The sequence below is a fragment of the Caretta caretta genome, chromosome 1 (genome assembly GCF_965140235.1).
Source record: "Caretta caretta isolate rCarCar2 chromosome 1, rCarCar1.hap1, whole genome shotgun sequence".
Classification (NCBI taxonomy): domain Eukaryota; kingdom Metazoa; phylum Chordata; order Testudines; family Cheloniidae; genus Caretta; species Caretta caretta.
In genome coordinates, this window is record NC_134206.1 from 46,870,628 (window position 1) to 46,892,958 (window position 22,331).

General features: G+C 41.7%; 1 protein-coding gene across 4 annotated transcripts in view; it reads left to right on the plus strand.

Annotated features, from left to right (window-relative positions):
• Positions 1-22,331, plus strand: part of MTUS2 (microtubule associated scaffold protein 2) — a 489,829-nt gene that overhangs the window by 20,469 nt on the left and 447,029 nt on the right. For 3 of the 4 annotated variants that reach the window (XM_075127651.1, XM_075127661.1, XM_075127639.1), the window contains exon 3: positions 14,295-14,434. The exons of the other annotated variant lie outside the window; for it this stretch is intronic. The gene's annotated coding sequence lies outside the window, so the exon portion shown is untranslated. The remainder of the gene's footprint in view (positions 1-14,294; positions 14,435-22,331) is intronic. 4 annotated transcript variants of the gene reach the window in all.

Here is a 22,331-nt window from a genome sequence, read left to right on the forward strand (position 1 = left end):
AAATGTTCACAATATTTCTTACTGTGTCTAGCAGTTATACTATATTGATAGTAAATACGATATTCATGTCTAAACCAAGCTTTGCTCCTTCACTACCTAGTTTCTCTTCTGGTTTGATTCTTGTAACAGAGTGCACTCACCTCTCATGAGTGTCTTCTGCTGGGGGTGAGTGAACCTGTGCGCTCGCTCTTTGCTCCTGGTGCCCCCGGTTGGCAGTTAACTCGTCAAGTGGGTCTTCAATGGCTCAGCCCTCCAGCTAAGTCACACATATTCTAAACATATGAAGGAACCCCTTCCAGGGTAAAAGATCCAACAGAGCCTGTCCCTGTGCCCTTGGTTATGTCTGCAGCTGTCTTTGGGCTCAGTTGTCAGCCCCAGCTGGGCTAGCTCTAAGACTACCCCTGCCCTATTATAGAGCAGCATCCCCAGGGCTTTCTTCATGGAGACTCTTTGTCCTCTGCAGTTCTCACTTACTCAGGCCTCCAGCCAGGTCACCTCTCACATTGTCCCCTTCTGGGGGTGGGGGTGGGGGTAACAGAGCTCAACAAACGGTTGGGACAACCTTATGGTTGGTATTCTAAATTAAACTTGTCCCCTCCTTGGGGCTTTGGCTACCCTGTCAGTGGCTTGCAGGGCAGAAGGGGCCAGGCCCACCCACTACTCTGGATCCCAACCCAGGGACTCTACAAATGGCAGCCACATGCTGCTTCCTTTAACTCAGTTGCCGCTGCTATTGCCTGAATCACTTCCCATGTAGCCCCTTCCTCTTCACCATTACCTCAGGGTTGAGGTTCTCTGTCTGTTCTCTGCTTGAGCAGGGTCTCGCTGAGGCTGCCTCACCTGGAGAGTCACACAGCCTTCCTTGCCCTTCTGGTCCTAGCCAGCAACTGATCTGCTCAGCCCCTGCAGCTCCTTTTAACTGAGCCCTCTGCACTCTGATTGGCTGCTTCCCTGCAGTCTCTCTAGGCAATCAGGGAGGACCCACCTTCACTGTTCTTTTTCTGGGGTGAGGTTTGGTAGGACCATGAGGCCTCCAGCCGGGGGCCTTAAAGGGCCTGGTACACCCTGTCACAATTCTCTAGTGGAGTATTAAAGCCATTTGTGGGACAGTCACATAACCATGGTGGTAATGGTTTTTTGATGTTGTGGGGGAGAGGTGGCCATACTCTGATCTCAAAATCGTATGAGTGAAATTGTAACCTGCAGTTCCAGCTGATTTTTGGTGTGGCTTACACAGTTTTTGTACTGGTGTAAGTCAGTTTGCGGTACGATTATTTTTCCTGAAATGGTTATACCAGTAGTACCCCTACTGTGGATGTAGTTACACTGCTATAGCCTGTTCCCCTTCCCGTATAGGAATAAGCTATACCGGTATAAACATTTGTACTTGTATAACTGCATCCACACTGGTGTGGGGAGGGGTTCTACAATTTTATCTATACCAGTATAGTTAAAGCAGTACAACTTTTGTGTGAAGAGAAGGTCTTCAGTTAGACTTGCACGTGTATATCTGAGAAAATGGCCTGATACTGCATGGGAATGGGAGCTTGCTATGGATTGGACCTGGAATTTGGCCCATGATTATGACTTTGCTTCAGAGCCAAAGGGAAGATGCACTTAACTGCAATAGGGAGGGGAAAACAGAAAAAAGTGCACGTGAAATACACTTCCTTTTGTATAAATGTCCTTGTCTTTCCCAGTTTGCTTCAATAATCTTCAGTGTTTGGCTGAAAATGATGCGGTCCATAGCAGGACTACGGTAGATAGCACTGCTCTATTAACTTTATATGTTTTTAATTTTTGTATAACCATGCTTAAAGGAGATAAGAAAATATAAACAGGCGAGGGATTAGTTTCTCCAGTTGTCCCCTTCTAAATGCCATAATTAAGATGTTCCCGCTCATTAATAAAGTCCTCTAAGTTTCACTGTTAACAGGCATCAAATGGTTTCATTAATTTAATGCATTTGGTTCCATTTTTATGAATTAATCTGTTGGTGGTATTTAAAGTATGGCATTTGAAAAGCTGAATCTGAAGTTTGATTCCTCTCAGAATGATTAAACCAAGAGGATGATTCTTCGACCAAAGAGTACCAGCTGAAAAAGTCTGAGGAATCTTTTAAATGAATTTGCTACATGTAATGAGATTTTCAGGAATATTCAGCGTGTGAAAACCCTTTGAATACTTCAGTGAGTTTTTTAAGAAGAAAATTGCAAAATTAATAGAGGTCAAATAGAGCAACAGATATCAGGCAGTGCCTCAGAATATGAATGCTTTCTGCAAATCTAGAAAAGTGGACATTTCATTTAGGAGACTGAGTTATTGATCTCCTAAAATGTATTGTTTCAAGGGGAACAGGACCAAAGTGCGTATATGAAGGAATAAAGTGGCACTTATTTTTCTGTATGGATCTTAGAGAATTGTGTGGCAGGGTAACAGGTCCCTTTGTATTTCCCAGAGCCCGAGTGAGTCCTATTTGGACAACAGCATAATTCAAGAAGTCTGTGTATCAAAACCAGGATTTTTTTCTTGTCAATGGTTTAAAGAAATATGACCTTGTTTTAACAATTGAATTTTGTTACAATACATGACTGACACAACTGCATATAATAGGAAGTAACTTGAAACATCACCAAAGAAATATGATGGGATTATAACAGTCCTTTTTTTTTTTTTTTTTTTAAAGTAATAGGTCATCATGGTGCTTGCATACAAGGATTTGGGTCAAATGTTTAATACTGTTCCTATACCTTTGTATAATTAGCTGGTAGAATGAGTCAAAGATGAATGGCTTTTTGCTACTGTTGCAATTAAAAGCAGATACTCCAGCAAGCAATCTGATAACACTTTACAGAGTCATCCTGTTAATTAATGCTGGATTACAGTAGAAATCCTACTGAAGTACTTACAGCACCATCGATATGTCAGATGGATTAATCATGATTAAATTTATTGCATTAAATACCAAAGGGATTAATAATGTCTGGGTCTTTATATCCTGGATTCATAGGTTTTTAAGGCTAAAAGGGAACATTATTATCATCCAGTCTGACCTCCTGCATAATGTATGTCAAAGGAACTCACCCAATAATTTCTGCATGGAGCCCTTCACTTCTGTTTGAGCCATAGCATATTTTTTAGAAAGATATCTGATCTTTAAATCAAGACTTCAAATGATGGCGAGTCCACCAGGTCCCTAGGTTAGTTGTTCCAATTGTTAACAATCTGGCTGTTTTAAAGAAAAAAAAAAAAAGAGAGAGTGAGAGAGAGAGAATGAAAATTGCTCCTTATTTCTAGTCTGAATTTTCTTTCTTCAGCTTCCAACCACTGTTCCTTTTTTCATCACACTATTCCTTCCCCCCCCCCGCTAGTTTAAAGAGCTGTCTACTGTTAGAAGTAAATGAATGTCGATTACTCATTTACAATGACTTTTTGCAGTCTATCAGTTAACCCAGTTTTCAATTCATTTAATATGGGCTCCACTGATTTGGCATAGTACAGTTTTTTAATCAGAATGTCACATGAAACTAAGGGTATGTCTACACTTAAAAGCCACAGTGCTACAGCTGTAGTGTTTCAGTGTAGGCACTACCTATATCAAGGCTAGGGGTTCTCCCATCAGCACAGGTAATCCACCTCACTGAGAGGCCATTGCTAGATTGGAATTCTTCCACTGACCTCGCCCTTTCGTTACAGGGGTTAGCTTGTCATAACTACGTCTCTCAAGATGTGGATTTTTCCTGAGAGACAAAGCTATGCTGATGTAAGTTCCCGGGGTAGACCAGTCCTTAGTCAAATGCCTTACTGAAGTCTAAGTATATTTAAATCCATACAGTTACCTTCCTACTTCAGAGTGATACCAGTCATTGTAGTTAGCAAATTTCTAAAGAAATAGGTTTAGCTTGACCTTTTTAAAAACTAAGGAAGTTATTCAAACAATCCTGGCCATATTGGTGAAAATGTCATTATAGTTAGCTCCATAGTATACAGTCAGATTTTATACTTTTTGACATTGGAGTGCTGTTGCTAGCCATTGAGAGCTTGATTCTGCAGACTTCTGAGTCCATATGGCCTTTCGCAAGTCTGAGGTCATTACTGTGCTGCCATACAGCTGTAGTTGAGAACAGAGAATGTACATTTCATGAAGTGGAGGTCTCTTTGTGTGTTGGCTTTGGAGATAACTTTCTACGGCAGCTGGTCCTTGAGACAGAAAGGACAATAGCCAGGGTCAAAAGTTGATATCTCTTTCCAGCAGTAGGTTGTGCAAAAGAGACTTAAAACAATTGGAGAAGATCCTTCTACTAGTAATCCAAATTACTAATAAAAAAATACCCAAAGAGTGAAAAGCAGCAGTCACCTAGGCTTAGATCCTCAAAGATATTTAGGTGCATACTTCCCATTGAATGAATGAGAGTTAAGCACCTAAATAATTTCTAGGGCCCAGATCATCAAAGGTAACTTCCCACACTCTTTGAAACAAGTTAAGGCATGTCTGATGTGACTTGTCAATGTGCTGTGTCCCTTTCTCTCTTTCACCTGGATCCTGACTGCTACTGGTGCTGTGTCCCCTGGCATAGTCTAGTCATGGTAAGTGATTATAGGGAGCTGTGAATAAAGAAAATTAATTTGGTCCAGGTCTCCACATGTGAATGCCTGAGCCACAATCACACTATCAAGGTTTTTATTCCATACTCATCACTATAGTATCTGAGTGCCTCTCATCTCTTTGTGCAGAGGAATTAGAGAGTGGCCTTCTATGGCAGTTTGGAGGGATCAGGATAGGAATAGCCATCTTCCCTGTTTTACATGCACAAGGTGAATGATTGTGCTGTTTCTAGGGTATGGCAAATAGATAGATTTTAGCTTCTACAGAGCAGTAGCAGATTTGTAAACTCTTTGGGTCAAGGACTATCTTTTTTCTGTGTTTGTATAGCACCTAGCACAATGGGGTCGTGGTTCTTGACTAGAGCTCTGTGATGGGATGTACAAACCCCACACTGGACAGCAAGGGATTAAGGAGCTGCTCTGGGCTCAGTCAGCTTTGCCCCATCACACCTGTGAGGCATGCACAGGCTGGAGGAGGAATTAAAAGTACTCCTGAGGGAATTCTGCTCCACTGTGCACACGCAGAATTCATGTCCTCTACAGAATTTTTTTTCTCCACAGAAAATACATTCTGCCAGAGAGGTGCTGCAATTATGCCTTTTGTGGTGCTAGAACAGCAGGCAGGACAGCATGGGGCACACGGGGCAGTTGGGGTGTGTGTCACAAACTGGGGTTGAGAAAGGCTAGTCGGGGGGACAGATTTGGGTGGGGGATGAATAGGAGTGGGGTTCAGGGACACATGGGGATGGGGGACAGGGGTGGAGGGGGGCTGAGCGGCAGTGCAGTGACACATGTGAATGGGGGAAGGAAGGGTGGCTGAATGAGGGTACAGGGACACATGGGTAGGGGATGCTGAGGTGGGGCGTGTGCAGGGACACATGGGGACAGGGGCAGATGTGCCTGACTGAATGGGAGAGGCTAGAGGTCAGCCAGGGTCTGCATGGGAGAGGCTCCCCAACTCCTTAACAAACCCTCCTCCCCCCGCAAACCCCTGTTCCATACTTCTCCCACCCACACCCAACAACCCCCCAGGTTTACTCCCAGGTTACTTCCCAGCAATTACTTCCCTCTCACTCAGCTCCTCTCTTACCCCTGACTCTCCCATGCCTTAGCACTGCTTCTGAGGGGTGCAGGAAATACGGTTCTGTATAGTAGTTTGAACTAATTATTACTCAGTGTTCTGTATTAATATGCCTCATAAGGAATCTATCTGTCCTAAAAAAAAAAAATTCCGTAGTCTTTTTTGTTGTCTGTATTGTTACAGACATACTTGCTGGCAGGTATTTTGAAATAAATTACCAAAATAATTGAAACTGGCATGATTATATTGTGTGATTTTGACAACTAAAATATGCAGAATTTTGCAGAATTTTAAAATGTTGTGCACAGAATTTTTAATTTTTTGGCACAGAATTCCCCCAGGAGTAGAAAAGGGAGCAAAACAGCTCACTGGTGGGCAGACGAGGGAAGGGAACAAATCTCCAACCCTCAATTCCTAAGGAAAGGGCCGAGGAAAGGCAGGAGCTTTCTTGACAACCACTGCCTGAAGGAAGGGAGGGCCTGATCCTGATTCACCCTGAGGGGGAATCATTCCTTGCTGTCTTACTAACTTGGGTGTATTGTGTAAGCTCCCCTTGCTTTTTGTTTACAAACTACCCCGGAAGGGAAGAGATTTTGAAATGACCTGGCCAGTACCACTGGAACACTTTTTTTAATAGTGGCGGTGCTGAAAGCCAGCCCCCTTACCCCGTCCGTGCCCCCTAACCTCCCCCCCCCCTCCGAGCTGGGGCTGGGAGCAGGGCCATGTCTCCGGGAGCGGGGAACCTGGAAAGGGGTAAGGGGGCTGAGGCTGGGGCTGGCAGCTAGGGCCCTGTGCAAAACCTGGGGGTGCTACAGCACCCCCACACCTCTAGTTCCCACACCTATGGACCTGGCCAGAGGGCCAAGTCACAGGAAGAGACAGGCCACTGTAGAGGTTGAGCAACCAGTGACAGCAGACCCCAGCAGAGAGAGACAGCTGCCAAGCCACCTCCAGCCACGAGTTGGTGCTGGTGATGAGCTGATCCACTCACAAGCTTTTATACGCTATTATGATATAAAATGAGGAGTGTAGACTGGATGTGACCAGATACCGTGAGCTTGCAATGACATAATAGAAGGCATAGCTTCATAAACTCCTAGATAAGCCCACCAATGCAAAGTTACTTGCAAAAGATCTTTGGGCACGTTAATTTATTGGTAGCACCTTTTTGGATTGCAAAACAGTTTGATCTTGGCTGTGAAGTAAAGATGCATAAAAGCATTTTAGGTTTATTTTTCGTAATTAATCATGCAAAAGTCAATTTTATGGTAAAATAGACAAATGAGATGTCAGGAAGCATTTGATGGTGAATATGCCGCCTCAAGATGTTAGCATGATTTGTGTCTCAGCTAAAACAAAACACAGCATTTCTTTTATCTGCATTGTAAAATGAAACCCATTCAGGAAAGTAGACTCCAGTTATTATATATTTATATTGTTTGATTATTGAAATCTGTCTAATTTGTAATCTGTGTGTATAGGTATGTATATATAGGCTTGCAAGGATTAGATTATAGTAAATGTCAGTAAGCATTGATTTCACTGTACATACACAAACTGAAAAAATATTTCCATTAATAAAAATTGAAAATTACAGCTAGGCAAAGTAAGAAAAATGCTCCCTGAGGACTTATTTGAGTTTGATATCAGGATATTTACTTTGTATATTTTGACATGTGATGTTGACAATTTGTTTTAACTGCTCTAAAGCTTGAACTTTTTGAAATCAATGTCTGTGAATAACCCTGCTGTCTGACCCCCATCCATAATTTCCTGCAATTGTGAACATTTTATATTAATAAAAACAAAAAGTGCTTAAAACCCATAATTTTGCTCAACTGTGAAAATTTACATTAATTAAAAATTGAAAAAATGCTGAAATGAACATTTGATATCTTCTGAAATTCTAAAAATCAAATTCTCCTAGGCCTAAATATATATCAGACTTTCCCCTTATTCCCTCTTTCCCCCCTCAGCATTTCGGCATAGGCTGTGGCCATGTTTTCAGTCAGGGCAGCTTTTTCCTTCCCTGAAGCTCCTCACACACCTGTCAATTTCTCTCCATCTTCTTCCCTCATTCCTTCTGAAGTAACTGGCTCCAGTGACTGTTGAAGAACAGGATACTGGAGTGGATGGACCATTGGTCTGATTTAGTATGGCCATTCTTCTATTCTTCATATTGTTCTGGAAATTAACTTTGTAAATATCAATAGCTTACTGTGCTACAGTGAAGCAGAGATCAAAAGGATAGTTCAAAGGCTGCGTCTGCTCACATCAAGAAAAGCTGCAACAACCTTTCCTCTGAATGTCAGAGAAATACTTGTGGCCTCTTCTGGAGCTTCTGACAAAACTATTCTACAGATCATCCAGGAGAGTGACTCTCTTGAAAAGGGGTGGGGGGTAATTTACACTTCCCTTTGGAGAACAAGAATGTTGCTGAAATTACATTAATGATGGTTGTTACTGACACACTGGGTATGTCTTCACAGCAAAGAAAAACCCGCGGCTAGCCTGTGCCAGCTCACTTGGACTCGTGGGGCTGTTTCATTGCTGTGTAGACTTCTGGGCTTGGGCTGGAGCCCAAGATCTGGGACTCTCCCACCTTGCAGGGTCCTAGAGTCTGGGCTCCAACCCAAGCCTGGAAGCCAACACAGCAATGAAACAGCCCCACAACCTGAGCCTGAGTCGGCTAGCATGGGCCAGCCGCAGATGTCTAGTTGCTGTGTAGGTGTACGCTCAGAGGGTGGCTGCTCAGCTCTTGAGGAATTTTGGATCTGGACCTCAACTTCATGGATAGGGCCATGTTTTAGAGATAACAAAACCTTCAGTGAATATGATATATAGAGATAATTAACTCTTATAATGATGTTAATAGTGGCAGCCACTGAAGCATTTATTATCATAAATGCCTCTCTTAATGGGATTTCCTGACTTCTAGTGTAAATTGTAATTTTATTAAAAAATATCTTCTTTAGTGGCTCACTTCTATTGTCTTGTCCTTTCTATTTCGTCTGTCCTGGCCTGTTATATCTGTTACATATGCTCTGTATTAATCTTCAACGTAAGCCTGAACTCCGTAATATAAAGCAGTGTGACTGGATTCTTGTGATATGCGTTGCCTTTCCTTCTGATCTGTACAGGAAGGGGGAATGAGGATGAGGTAAAGTCACTTAGGCTCTCTCAGTGAACTAGTTTGGGGAACAGTGGGTTCTTAGCTGTGGGGTTTCGCACTGAAGCCATGTGAGTGTCAGATAACATGTGGTTAAATCCCACCACCACTTTTTTCCCCCTAGTGTGGGTGCACCCACAGTTTTGTGTGCTTTTGACACACAAAGAAATTAAAACAATTCAGTATCGGATTTGTTTTGAAAATTCATTGGAACCCAAAACACAAAGTGAAACTCAAGTATATTGTGAAAGGATCACCCCATACCTGGCATCAGACCCAGTTTCTGCCTCGGTTTCCCCACTAATGTAAGCCCGTGGGCCAGCTCACTGGCCAGTGCATCAGTGAAGGTCCCATCGTCATCAATATTTCACTTTTGTTTCCAAGGGATGGATTTATTGCATTATTGTTCTTGATTAAGTGCATTTAATAATCCAGGGAATATAGTGGGAGTTCTCCATGGGCATATGATGTTTTCAAAAACAAATGTAGGGAACTTCTAGTTTATCCTCTAGTCTTTTGAGTTACAGTAGCATTCTTACTTCACTAGTGGTCTTTCATATTGCTCAGCAATCTGTTCCTGTAAATATCAATAGTCTAAATTGTATGATAAAAAGAAAAACTCAAAATTTCAAATTAAGTTTCTGCTTGGAGCAAGAGTGCCTGTTGGCATTAAAAAAATTAAGATGTTCCCATTTTGAATATGAGATAAGATCAGAGCTAAACTGAGATCCTTTCTTTTTGAGACCTGTACTCTCATGAGAAACACAGTTGGAAGTTGAGGGGTATTCTTCATCTGTGTTTAAGATTTTATGAATAGGGGGAAACTTGAATTTAGGTGCATAACTTGCTTTAAAATGTACATTTTACCATTTTTCACTCACAAGAAGAATAAAAAAACTTTGTATTTAGGGACGTAAGCTACTGCCAAACTAAAGTGGAATACATGAATTTGTGAACCTGCTACAGCTTTTAAAAGAAATCTTAATATCACTATTTTTTTCCCTTTGCATACATGTTCACTCATACTAAATTTCAAAGACTTCTTTGGTAAAACTTCTTGGGCAACTGGCTTGGCATCTGTTAATTTAATTCCCCTGTACTACTGTAATAGGATATAAATTAGAACTCTGGGGATCACTGATAATGTTCAATGAATAAGATGAAACTTTGAAGGATATGAAAGGGATTGCTCTGCTAAGTAGTAACATACAGAGCTAGAGGGAGATTTTACTGTACTGTAGTCTTCTGGGAGAGTTGGGGAAGGAGGAGAGTGGGTAGTCCAAAAACCCAAACTCAGAGTTCCTGTACATGAAGTATATTTGCTTTATATTTTTATATAGACTCCAGTTCCTCCCACTCACAATAAAAACATTCTCTGGCCTCTCCCTTCCTAAAACAACCCATTCTCTTAACCCCACCTGCCTTGTCAGCTAGCACCCTATATCCTGTCTTCCCTTCATCTCTGTGCTCAAGTGTACTGCCTACAATTGCTGTTTCAGGTTCTCCTCCAACTCCAACTGGTCTGATTTCTGCCATCTTTACTCCACTGAACTTATTCTCGCTAAGATCCTTAATGACCTCTGCATGGTGAGATCTCAAGACACCTTCTCATCCTCCTTCACTTTTCTGCTTTTGATACAATTAAGCATTCTAGAGCTGAGCAAAAATCAGGATTTCCATCCACAGGAAATTCCAATGCTTTATTATTTTCATACTGAAGTGGGGCAAAAACTCAACCTATCAACATTTTTATGGAATGAACATTTCCAAAAAAATCCTATTTTGAAATGCCAGACTTCTGTTTTGACATTTTTGATTGGAACACTTTGACAATCCTGAACTGAAATGTTGTGTTTTAGTGTGCTGAATCAAATTGAAACAATGTTGTGAGAGTGTTCAGCTTTCAGTTGCATCTGCCTATGGGCCAGGTTCCTTGGCTGGACTACATCTCCCATGATGCACCACATAATTTGGTTAAAGGGAAGGCTGCAGTGCATCATGAAAGATGTAGTCCAGGCCGAGAGCCTTCCGCAGAGAAGCAAATGAGGGAATGAAAAACCCAAACTATAGCTCCCATGAAACACTGCAGAAGCATAAGTAGATGCAGTTTAATGTTGACTTGTAACAAAGTTTTGCTTCCATTCAACAAAAAGAAATATTTTGATCTGGATTGAACTTACTCAATGAAATTTTGCTTTGCTTTTCCTAATGGAAAATGAAAAATTCAGTAAAATCAGAATCCCCCTTCCCCTCCCCCCCCCAGTTACATGTAGTAGAAATGGCACTTTCCATCAAAAACATGTAATCAGAAAATTCCCAACAAGTTCTAAATCATACCAGGCTTTTTGAACCCGTACACTCCCTTGGCTTTCATGAATCCATCCTCTCCTAGTTATCCTCCTACCATTCTGGTTGACCCTTCAGTGGATGGTGATCCTCCTTCTGTTTCTTACCTCCACGGAGATCTGTCCTTGCTCTGTACCCTCTCTAGATATTTTTTTCATCTCACACAGCTTCCATTAACAACTTTATGTCAGCAATCCACAAATCTGCCTTTCCACTCCTGATCTGACTCCCACCATCCAGGCCTACATGTTGGCCTTTCTCTCTGACATCTCCTGAATGTTTCATCATCAATTTAAAACTAACATGGCAAACATGGAACTTTTCTTCCTCTCCTTCTGCTCGCCTTTCTCTGTCACTGTTGATGGCATCAGCATCTTCCCCTTCTCTCTCTTCCCTCTTTTGCTCCATGCATCCCAAATTTGCTGTTGCTTCCTCCATAGCATCTCTTAGATCCAGTCTGTTCTGTCTGTCAGCACAGCTAATACTCTCTCAGCTAGGCCCTCATCACCTTCTGTTTTGACTACTTTCTGGACACCACATCACCCACTTCAGTCCATTTCAAACACAGCTGCTCTGGTGCTGTCTCTCCATCACCTTCTTTGAATCCTTCCAGTGGCTCTTCTTTGTGGCCACATCAAGTTCAAGTTATCTTCACTGTTAAGGTTCTTTGCAGCTTTGCCCATCCTTATGTATCTGTTCTTGTATACCACGCAGTCACCCTCTGCTCTCAGTGATGCTCACCTCCTCTGCCCACTTGTCCAATTCTCCCTCAAGCACTTTTTCAATTCTTCCACATTGCTCTTTACACATGGAATGGCCTGTTAGAACACATCTGTAAAGAAACTACCTTCTCCCCCCAACCCCCCCACTACCATTATACCAACTGATAAAGGCTAGCTAGGGGCTAGAGGGAACTGCTGATTATTATTTATTAAAACCATAATAACCACTTTTAAACTATTTGAAATGATTAAGTGGAGCACATAGATCTCTGCGTTGAGATAGAAAACAGAAGTCCTGATCACTTGTGCTCGTTAAAGTTCCTATTACGGCTTTTGGAGTGGAACATGAAACCAGACAAATCATCTGTTTTCAGATTTAGTAACTAGCCCAAAACCTGGCTCTTCAATGGCACTTTTCATCAGTAGATCTCAGAGAGCTGTAGGGGGTCAGGATCATTATCCCCATTTACAGATGGGGAAACTGAGGCACAGAGAAGCAGAGCAACTTGCCTAACGTCATCCAACAGGCCAGCAGCAGTCAGGAACAGAGTCCAGGTCTCCTGAGTCCCAGTCCAGTGCTCTTCCCAATAGGCCACACTGCCTCTCTATGTAAACACATCATATTATGGTTATCGTCATCTTCTCACCTCCTTTCCTCTAGCTGTTTGTTACATCCTCTTGTCTTAAACTAGACTGTAAGCTCTTTGGGGCTGGGGCTGTATCTGCATATATTTGTACATAATGAGTCCTGATCCTGACTGGCAATTCTGGACATGGTCACAAGACCAATAATAAATAGGTAAAACAATCCCAGTGCAGAGAAGATGCCAGTGAAAAGTAGCCTTGCTGCAATAAATTAGGGGTTTGTGGATAACAACAGGCCAATATTCATCTTGATTTTTCAATCTGCAGAAAATTGCTAACAAAAAAAGATGGAGAAGCTGCTATTTTCTACCTGGAAAACTGTCTTTGTGTCTTGAATGGCTGCTGATAGTAGTTATTCTCTTACAGCTTTTCTTCTCTTGTATTTTGTGAACCTATCAATTTGTAAAAGCTTTCAACCCTGATGTCAGTTAAGGACACCACTTTAAACCAGTGGTGAGGAAATACAAAGAAAATTACTGAGGGCCTGATTCTCCTCTCACACACACGTTTTACTCCGGAGCAGCTCCACTGACTTCAGTGGAATTACACCTGAGTTACACAGGAGTCAGTGAGAGGCCCTTTATGGAAGTTCATTGTGTGGTGCAGTGACTAAAGTGGGGATTTAAAGTGTAAGATAATAAAGCATAATGTCTTTGTGAAGTGGGATTTGTATGTGCATGGATGTGAGCTATGTTTCCTTCTGATGGTCAGACTCTCTTAGAGGGAAAACTCCACAGGAAATTACAGTGGTGAGGGTCATTCTGCAAACCGTCTTCCCAGGAAGTCACTTCTCAGCATATTGCTAGGAGACACTGTGCTGACGGAGGTGGCATCTCTGCGTTGAGATAGAAAACAGAAGTCCTGATCACTTGTGCTCGTTAAAGTTCCTATTACGGCTTTTGGAGTGGAACATGAAACCAGACAAATCATCTGTTTTCAGATTTAGTAACTAGCCCAAAATTCAGCCCTGCTTTGCAGAAAGAGTTGTTGAGCTTTACTGATCTTTTGGGTGAACCTGGCCATGCTTTTTTGAACCATAGTTTTCTTCCAGCAGGCCCTGGGCTAACTGGTTTGCTGGCTCCCCTAGTCCTAAGTGTTTTGAGGTTGGCATCCTTCTAAATCCTCTAGAAATGTCTTCAAGGTTGTCAATTCCTTGCCCATCAGTGGGACTCATAAATCCTCTTTTCGTCTAGCAGATGCGGCTTTAGAGGCAATTTACTTTTATTCTGGGGCCTGAGGTACCTCCAGAATGCACCTGGTGCTATTTGGGAATTGTTACTTGATGTTTATGACCCTACAGGATCTATTTTGGGCACGTAGTGTAGGTACTAGAACATGGAGTCTCTGCCCTCTAAGTAAGTAAAGTCCTCTAAAAAACTGGTCTTTAAATATGAAAATGGGCCAACTGTAAAAATAACGAAAGTTTTTATGTTTGGGGCTTTTTGTAATTATTGCTAAAGGGATTTGCAGTCTGGGTGTCAGACAAGCACCGTGACTTGCACCTCTGTAAAAACCTGACTGCATGCTGCTATAAAAATGGCTTAAGACTTGGCCTGATTCACCACTGCTTTGAATCCTGTGCAATGACTTATGCCTGAACTCAGGAAGTGCAAAAGACTTCCAGTCTGGGTTGGTAGCCCATTGCAGAGCGGTAGGCAACTGCACAAGGTTCAAGGCGGTGGAAAATGGAGCTCCTGATTTTCATTGTTCTCCTCCTCCTCTCCAGTTCCCAGGCCAACAGCACCGCAGGAAACAGACAATGAACATTGCAAAGAACAACTTTTTAAAAAAAAAAACTGAGCCAGTAATAGCTGCAGAGACTCCCAGAGCATCACAACCAGTGAAAGAAGAGCCCATCTTTCATTTGTAAGTATGCTTAAGCATATGGATTTTGCCATCAGTCAAAAAGTAGGACAGGACAGCTTAGACAATCTAACCTTCTATCTGTAACAGAAGAATATTTCCTTTATGAAAAATCTTTAGATGTCAGAAAAGACCTATTACTCTGCTGAGAAGTCATCTTCCCACAGGTCTGGCAAAATCAGACACCTTTATTGCTTATTACCTTGTATCTATTAAACGTGCTGCTTCAGTGATGCTGTTGTCATTCTCAGAGGCCAAAGAACACCGCTTTGTACATGCAAAAACCTCCCCATATCCAGAAAATGTTCCGCTTGTATCTATCCAGAATTGTTACCAAGGCTCCATATACTCCATAGCAAGTTTGACATGACTTCTACAACAGAGTAGAGATTCTGTGGCAGGTGCAGATACATTCAGTAAAAACCTCGATTTTAAAATTATATATGAAAATGGATAATATAATCACCACAGTCTCACCCCTTATTTAATTTGATACTAAATTCTGTTTGTTCTATGCTGCATCTATATTTTTAATTTTCAAGTTGCTGCAGTATTTTTTATTGAAATGCATAACTGCATAGCTAAAGTGCCAGGAGTGGGAATGAAGCTGAAGATTTGGGAAGCTGGAGAGAGGACACTTAGACCTTCTCTTCATTAGGCAGAAAGGTATGTTCTTAACACATGTTAGTTACCAAGAGGTAACTTCGACCTGCTAACTTGTGTGAAAACTACACACTGCTTTGTCTTCATCCTGGTTTTATCCCCATGTTATTTACCATGTGTTAGCTAACACAGGTTAAGAACACACCTTTTTTCCAAGTAACAACTCACCCTTTGGACTATTTGACATTGGTGAGGCCTCATCTGGAGTACTGTGTCCAGTTTTGGGCCCCACACTACAAGAAGGATGTGGATAAATTGGAGAGAGTCCAGCGAAGGGCAACAAAAATGATTAGGGGTCTGGAACACATGAGTTATGAGGAGAGGCTGAGGGAGCTGGGATTGTTTAGCCTGCAGAAGAGAAGAATGAGGGGGGATTTGATAGCTGCTTTCAACTACCTGAAAGGGGGTTCCAAAGAGGATGGCTCTAGACTGTTCTCAATGGTAGCAGATGACAGAACGAGGAGTAATGGTCTCAAGCTGCAGTGGGGGAGGTTTAGATTGGATATTAGGAAAAACTTTTTCACTATGAGGGTGGTGAAACACTGGAATGCATTACCTAGGGAGGTGGTAGAATCTCCTTCCTTAGAGGTTTTTAAGGTCAGGCTTGACAAAGCCCTGGCTGGGATGATTTAACTGGGAATTGGTCCTGCTTCGAGCAGGGGGTTGGACTAGATGACCTTCTGGGGTCCCTTCCAACCCTGATATTCTATGATTCTATGACTTCTTTCACCTGGGAAGGTGTGGGAGGCAATTTAGGATTGTGGGACATGCACATCAGGCTATTTCTAAAATTATCATCATTTAAATAGTTAACATGGATATTGGCATTGTTGTCACTAGATTTCAAAGTTAAAACGCTATTGTGACAAATGGAAATGGTTCACACTTTTTCCAGAGCTGCTGTTTTGGGTTGCCTGCAGGTATGTCTTCACTGCAAAGTTAACTCACATTACCGACACTTGGGTTACTCACAGCGCGTTAGCCTAGCTCAAATAACAGCAACACACCGCAAAATAACACTCAAGCCGCTGTGTCTACACTGGCGCTGCACTCTCGAGTGTGGCATTGAGATTTCTGGGGACGCATCTCATACTTTCCGCTGCAGTAAGCTGAGCTGCTCTATGAATTTTTTTTTCTCAGTGAGCTTTGGGTGAACTCGGCTGTCCTTTCTGGGCACAGTTTATTGGACTACTAGTGGCACTTGAGCCTGTACTCCTCCCCCCCCCACACACAATGGGCAAAATCACACTTGAGTGAAGGGGGTTTGTGTGTGGATGGGACTCAAGTTAGGAGCAAACACTCGAGAGAGACAGCAGTTGAGTCAAGACAAGGCCTCAGAAAGAGAACACTACATGAGTTTGCACTCAGTTTGTTTGGAAGGTTTCGTTTGCAATCACAAGCTAAAAGCACTGTGTAAGACCTCATCCTTGCCTCAAAGATCCTACAATTGTCAGCAAAGAAACAGAAGAATAGTTCACGAAGCTGGGAGAAGCATGCAGAGACACTTATTTGTGAGGAAAAGGTGAAAAGTGTTCCTGAAAGAAGTGGATTTGAAAGAGGGGGAGACAGAGTTTGGAGAAGAAGGCTATTGAGCTATGGGGTAACACTGGAAGGCATGAAGCTGAGACTGGGAGAAAGATAAAGAGGCAGTGTAGGTGAGAAGACTGGGAGGAGAATAAGGAGTGAATAGAAGGAAATAAGATCAGAAATGTAAGATTATGAACGGGCCTGGAAGGTAAAGATGAGGACCTAGAAGTTGATGTTGTAAGGCACAGGGAGCCAATGAAGGTTTTTGAAGAAGAAGGTGAAATTGTCAGAGGGACAGGAGAGGTAGATTACTTTAGCTATGGCATTGTGCACAGTCTTCATTAGAACTGTGCGTATGGTGTTGCTTCCCCATTTCTAGTGTACATTGTACAGGTTAGTATGTGCTCAGGAGAGAATGCATGGCCCTCATTAACTGTGTGAGCACTCAGCTCATACTGACTCTGCTCTGGTATCTGGAAATACCAAATTCACACTGGGAATGCTGGAGTCTTAACACAGGTACTAGTATTGTTTCTTCTATACTACTGTAGTCTCTTGATACCATCCCTTATATGTGCCAGCCACTGTGTGAGTTCTGGAAATCAGAGAGGGAGTAGCAGCCATTTAGGAACTAAAAATCTTTATGCTTTTGGTTTCTTTCTTTGTACCATGGCAGGAAAGCAATCAGTCATGGTCAGATTTTTCGTTTCTGTTGAATGCCAAAGGCAAGATTAGAGGCGGTATGGTCTACTGAATAGAGCATTGACCCTGGGAGTTAGGAAACCTGGATTCTATTCCCAGATCAGCTCCTAATTTGGTGCCTGCCCTCCTGGCAAGTCACTTCACCGCTCTGTTCCTCTATTTCCTCTCCTATTCTTTCTCTGCCTTGTCTATTAAATTACAAGCTTTTTGAGGCAGGTCTTAGTACAGTGGGGCTCCAGCGTTAGTCAGCGCTACTGTAATACAAATAATAATATACAATTGAATTAGGAAGAAAGAGAATTTACACTGGAGTCTGTGAAGCTCTTATGCTGGTATGTATGCTGGTATGTGCACAGTTACACAGCGTGAAACGAGAGTAAACAAGAAGGTTGTTCCAGAGTTTACTGTTAAAGATTCCGTTGTGTTTGACCAATGAAACAAACCTTCAGAGAATATTTTACACACCATTAGGAATGTCTCTTCTTCCGGTAGTACAACACAAGAACAACAGGGACATTCGATTAAATTGAAAGGTGGCAAATGCAAAACGGACAAAAGGAAATACTTTTTTATGTAATGTATAATTAGCCCATGGAACTCATTGCCACAAAGTCATTTAGATGAATAATTTAATACATTTCTAAAAGAGAACGGACATTTATATGGCTGTCCAGAATATCCAGAGTTATAATAGTGAATGCTAACAAAAAATTTGGAAGGGGTGTTAAACCTTATACTTCAGGGCTTAAGCAATCTGTAATATTTGGAGACCAGGATGATAGGGGGTGGAGGGAACCGTATCCCACTTCTGCCTACTGCAGGGTTCCTGTATCTTCCTCTGAACCATTTTGTACTGATCACTGTTGGGGACAGAATAGATAGATTGGCCTAGATAGATCTCAGGTCTGATTTAGTGTGGTGATTCAAATGTTCCTCTCTGAAAATATCCTTGCTTTTCTTTATAGGAAACTGCTCAAGGCATAAAATACCCATGGTATTTTTATAAGAATCTGACTAGAATAAATGCCAGACAATGAGCTGCTACCGGTTGGCAGCTTTATCAGAAAGGCTAGCAGTTCAATGTGCATAGAACAACCGAACCATTCTCTCAGACCTAAAGGTGGTCCCCCCCAGGTCAGATCCAAGTAGCCTGGTAGGAAGATTTCATTTTCACTTGTGCTGCCCTGTAGACAAATAGGACTTTAGTTTCTGGAGCTGTCAATCTGGCACTTCTCACAAGCACTAAATTCACTTAAAAAATTAAACAAGTGCCCTAGAACTGAATGTTAAAAACACATTATAGATAATTGGGCTTTCTTCTCCCCATAATAAGAGCACATAATTCTCATTTGTAATGGAAATTATGTATGCCAATCTCAAGGGAAAATGGAGCCTATTGCAGGTTGAAGCTTATTGCAGATGTTAGCACTGATCAGACAATTTGTGTATTAATATTCTGATATTTCCACTTTAGACAGAAAACTGATTGAACATGCTGGCTTGTTTAGTTCAAATATATTTTTCTGAAGAGAACCAGTGATGTGTTCACACAAGCTGTGATTAAAACACTTACAATGTAGAATTTGATTTTAGAGCTGTACGAACCCTGGTGACTGACAGGTCTTGCCATGTGATAAAAGCATTTCAGATTTCATTTCTGGCACTGCTGTTCTCTGTGATGCATATTGCTCCTGTTGTATCTGATTTCAGACCCAGCTGCTTTCCTGTCGTATATTCCTTTGTAGCATTGGGTAAAACAGGTTTTTGTACATTTCTGCTGTGCTGTTGCTGGCTTGACTTTTGAGGAATGTTGATATTAAGTAAGTTGCCAGTCCTTTCCCAATGGAAAAACAGATATCCTCTTTTGCTGAGCCAGTATTCTCTTTGCTGATCCTGGAATTCATGATAGGACATTCCTCCACCTGCCTGACTCTGCATCAAAACTGGGTTGTAAAACCAAGCAAGATAAATAACAATAATGATCTAATTTATTATTTGTCTTGCTGTAGTGCCTAGGAACCATAGTCATGGATCAGGACCCCACTCTGCTGGGAGTTGTAAAAACACAAAATATCAGCAAAAAACAACCAAGCAAACAAACAGTCCGTGTCCCAAGGAGCTTACAATCTAAGTATAAGATAAGAGATAACAGATAGATACAGACAGACAGGGGAGTTCAAGGAAACAATGAAACAGTATTGGCTAGCATGATAGGCAGCGGTCTCAGCACATCAGCAACTTAACTGTTGCAAATATTTTTTGTCGGTGTCATGGAAAAGGAAAGTTTTGAGGCGTGGTTTGAAGGAAGTCAATGAGGTAGCATTGCTCATATTTACAGGGAGCTTCTCCTAAGCATGAGCAGCCATGTAGGAAAAGCACAAAGATGCTTGTTTGAAAATGTAACAAATGGGAGATGGAGGCTGGCCAATCAGAGACAGACATCAACAGCTCACTGGCGAATGAGAGATAATAGGTAGGGTGACGATAAACAATGAAGATGTGTTTGTAGCTTGTAGAGAGATTCCCTACAGGAGTTACCAACAGTGTTGTTCACAGTGTGTGCGTGCTGCGCGTAAATATAAGACTTTATAATAAATAAACCAGAAGTCCTTTCTTGAAAAAATAAAGATCACAGATGTTCAGGGTAATTTTTTAGCCATTAGGTAGTTAGCATCCAAACAAGAGAGGTGGTCAGACCTTTGTAGAACTTCAAAAAAAATTTAAAATGCTCACACTCAAAGGATTTTGCAAACCACACCCCTAAATTATATTAAACATACCTTTCTACTTCTGTGGGCCATAATCCAGCACAAGATAATGTTTAATTGGAGTGTTGTGGGGAATGACAGACACACTTTGTTTACTATTGAAATATATCATTTTTGTCATCTAAACATAGCTGTTATGTAACTTTTAAGTTCATTCGAATGGAGCCCAGCTGTTACTACTTCAGTCAGGGAAAATGGTAAACCACATACATCTCAACCTTGTTCACCCTTTTGACAAACAAAATGTGATGTGCAATCACTTTAATTGCAAAAGCCATGCAAACATACACATGCAAAACATAACTATGGTCATGTCCTTTTTTTATGCAGCCCTGTTCTTTTCAATAAACCTGCAGAACATACCATATAACAGACAATCTGTGCCTGATTCGGATCTCACTTGCACCATTTTTTTTCAACTGTTTCTCCATTGATTTCTGAGTAGGAAATCTGCTGGCTGGAAAATAAAAATTCTGTTTCATGTAGATTTTTGAGTTTGATGCTTGTTTTTGTTCCGGATTGGGATAAAATGGAGACCTTTTTAAAAATTTTCAGGATGGGGAGAGAGTGAGACCCTAGAATAGCCAATAGCCCAGTGGATGGAAAGCTCAAGTTCAAGTCCCTACTCCAGGTAGCACAGGGACTTGAATCTGAGTCTCCTACTTTCCAGGAGACTAGCCTGACCACTAGGCTATTCGGGGGTAGATGCCTTGTTTCTTCAACCAGAAACTTCATTCGGGTCCTGAGAAAGTTTGGGTTTTGTTGAGAAATTCCTGACAAGCTTCAAAGGAGGTACTCCTCATTTACACCATTGTAACTGAGAGCAGAGTCAGGCCCTAGGGAGTTAGTGGCAGCCAAAGAAATCTGCTAAATCTCCATGATTTTGATTGTCTAGGCACACTGTATATGTACGTTCTATGATTTGTAAATTGAAAGGGCAGGGGGGAAAGAAAAAATGTGGGTTAGCTTTCATTTAAACTACAATGGGTAGTTTTAGTGCTGTCACGCAAGGCTGGCTCTTGTCTACCAAGACTGAATACAAGTCTGGATGAGAAAAAGGCCGCATTTCTCATAAACTGAGTTTAACTGGATTTTTTTTTTCATGGGCATAAAATGTGTAAATATAGCCATTGCAGTACAGCAACTGTTATTGTCAAGTTACTGCTTCTCTAACCCCTGTTGTCAGTCACTTAATGTTTTTCATCCTTTTGGGATGAAGTTTTTACTTGCTTGGTGTCAGCTCAAGGGTAATTTATTTTAGAAAATTTGAACTAATTTTCTTGCATAGTTTTTGAGTTATCAGACTATGGAAAACATACAATATTGCCTCCTCCTTACATCCAATTTTCTGCAAATAACAGGGCCAAATGAGGAACAACACAAGCAGTAGATTTAGGCCACGTAGCCACAGTATTATAAGCAAACAAGTTAACACATAAAGACAAACTCAACTAGTGTCAGTGAAAGTTAGGGGGAAGGGAACAGCTGTTGTAGGTTTTTACTGGCCTGCTATACTCCATTTGACACTCCAGTCCTATGCATCCAAACTGTCAGAAGCCTAAGAAACCTACTTAAACCTAAGGCTTCATTGGGTCACTGCATTTCCAAGGCCTGCAGCCCCATGTAGGCTACTTTTGGGGAAAACAAGCAAGGAGAGCTTGGACATTCTTGTAGGTCCATCCCCCTTTAACAGAGAAGATTAATGATGATTAATTTGAGGATTAGACATTATCCCCTCTCTCAATCTCCTCAGGCATGGTAACATCCAAGCTTCACTCCCCAATAACTATAATGCTGCCACAGGAAATATAACAGCTAGGGCCAGGATAAACTACTACAGATGTCACATAACTCCCCGGCAAACCTTGTAACCAAATCCCAACCTGGGATGGTATGTCCAGGTTGAAAAATATCAGCTTCTGCACACAAGAGGTGCATGCCACCTGGATAAAGAGAGTCCAGGTTAACCGTAAGCTTTCATGCTTCAGCATCTGGCTCCTGGTGGAATGCACAAAACTCTTCAGTGCCTTCTTCTGCACCGGATCCATTATCACAGGTGTAGAAGTGCCTCTCCAACTCATCACAGTAGTAGCTCAGACTATACTAACATGGTCTCTTGCTTATACTGGTGTAAGACAGGAGTATCTCTATAGGAGTCACTGGTGTAATTGAGGGTGAATCGCAGGAGCTCTGCTAGGATTAATTCTCCATGATTAACTAGATTAATAAATGGATTTTAA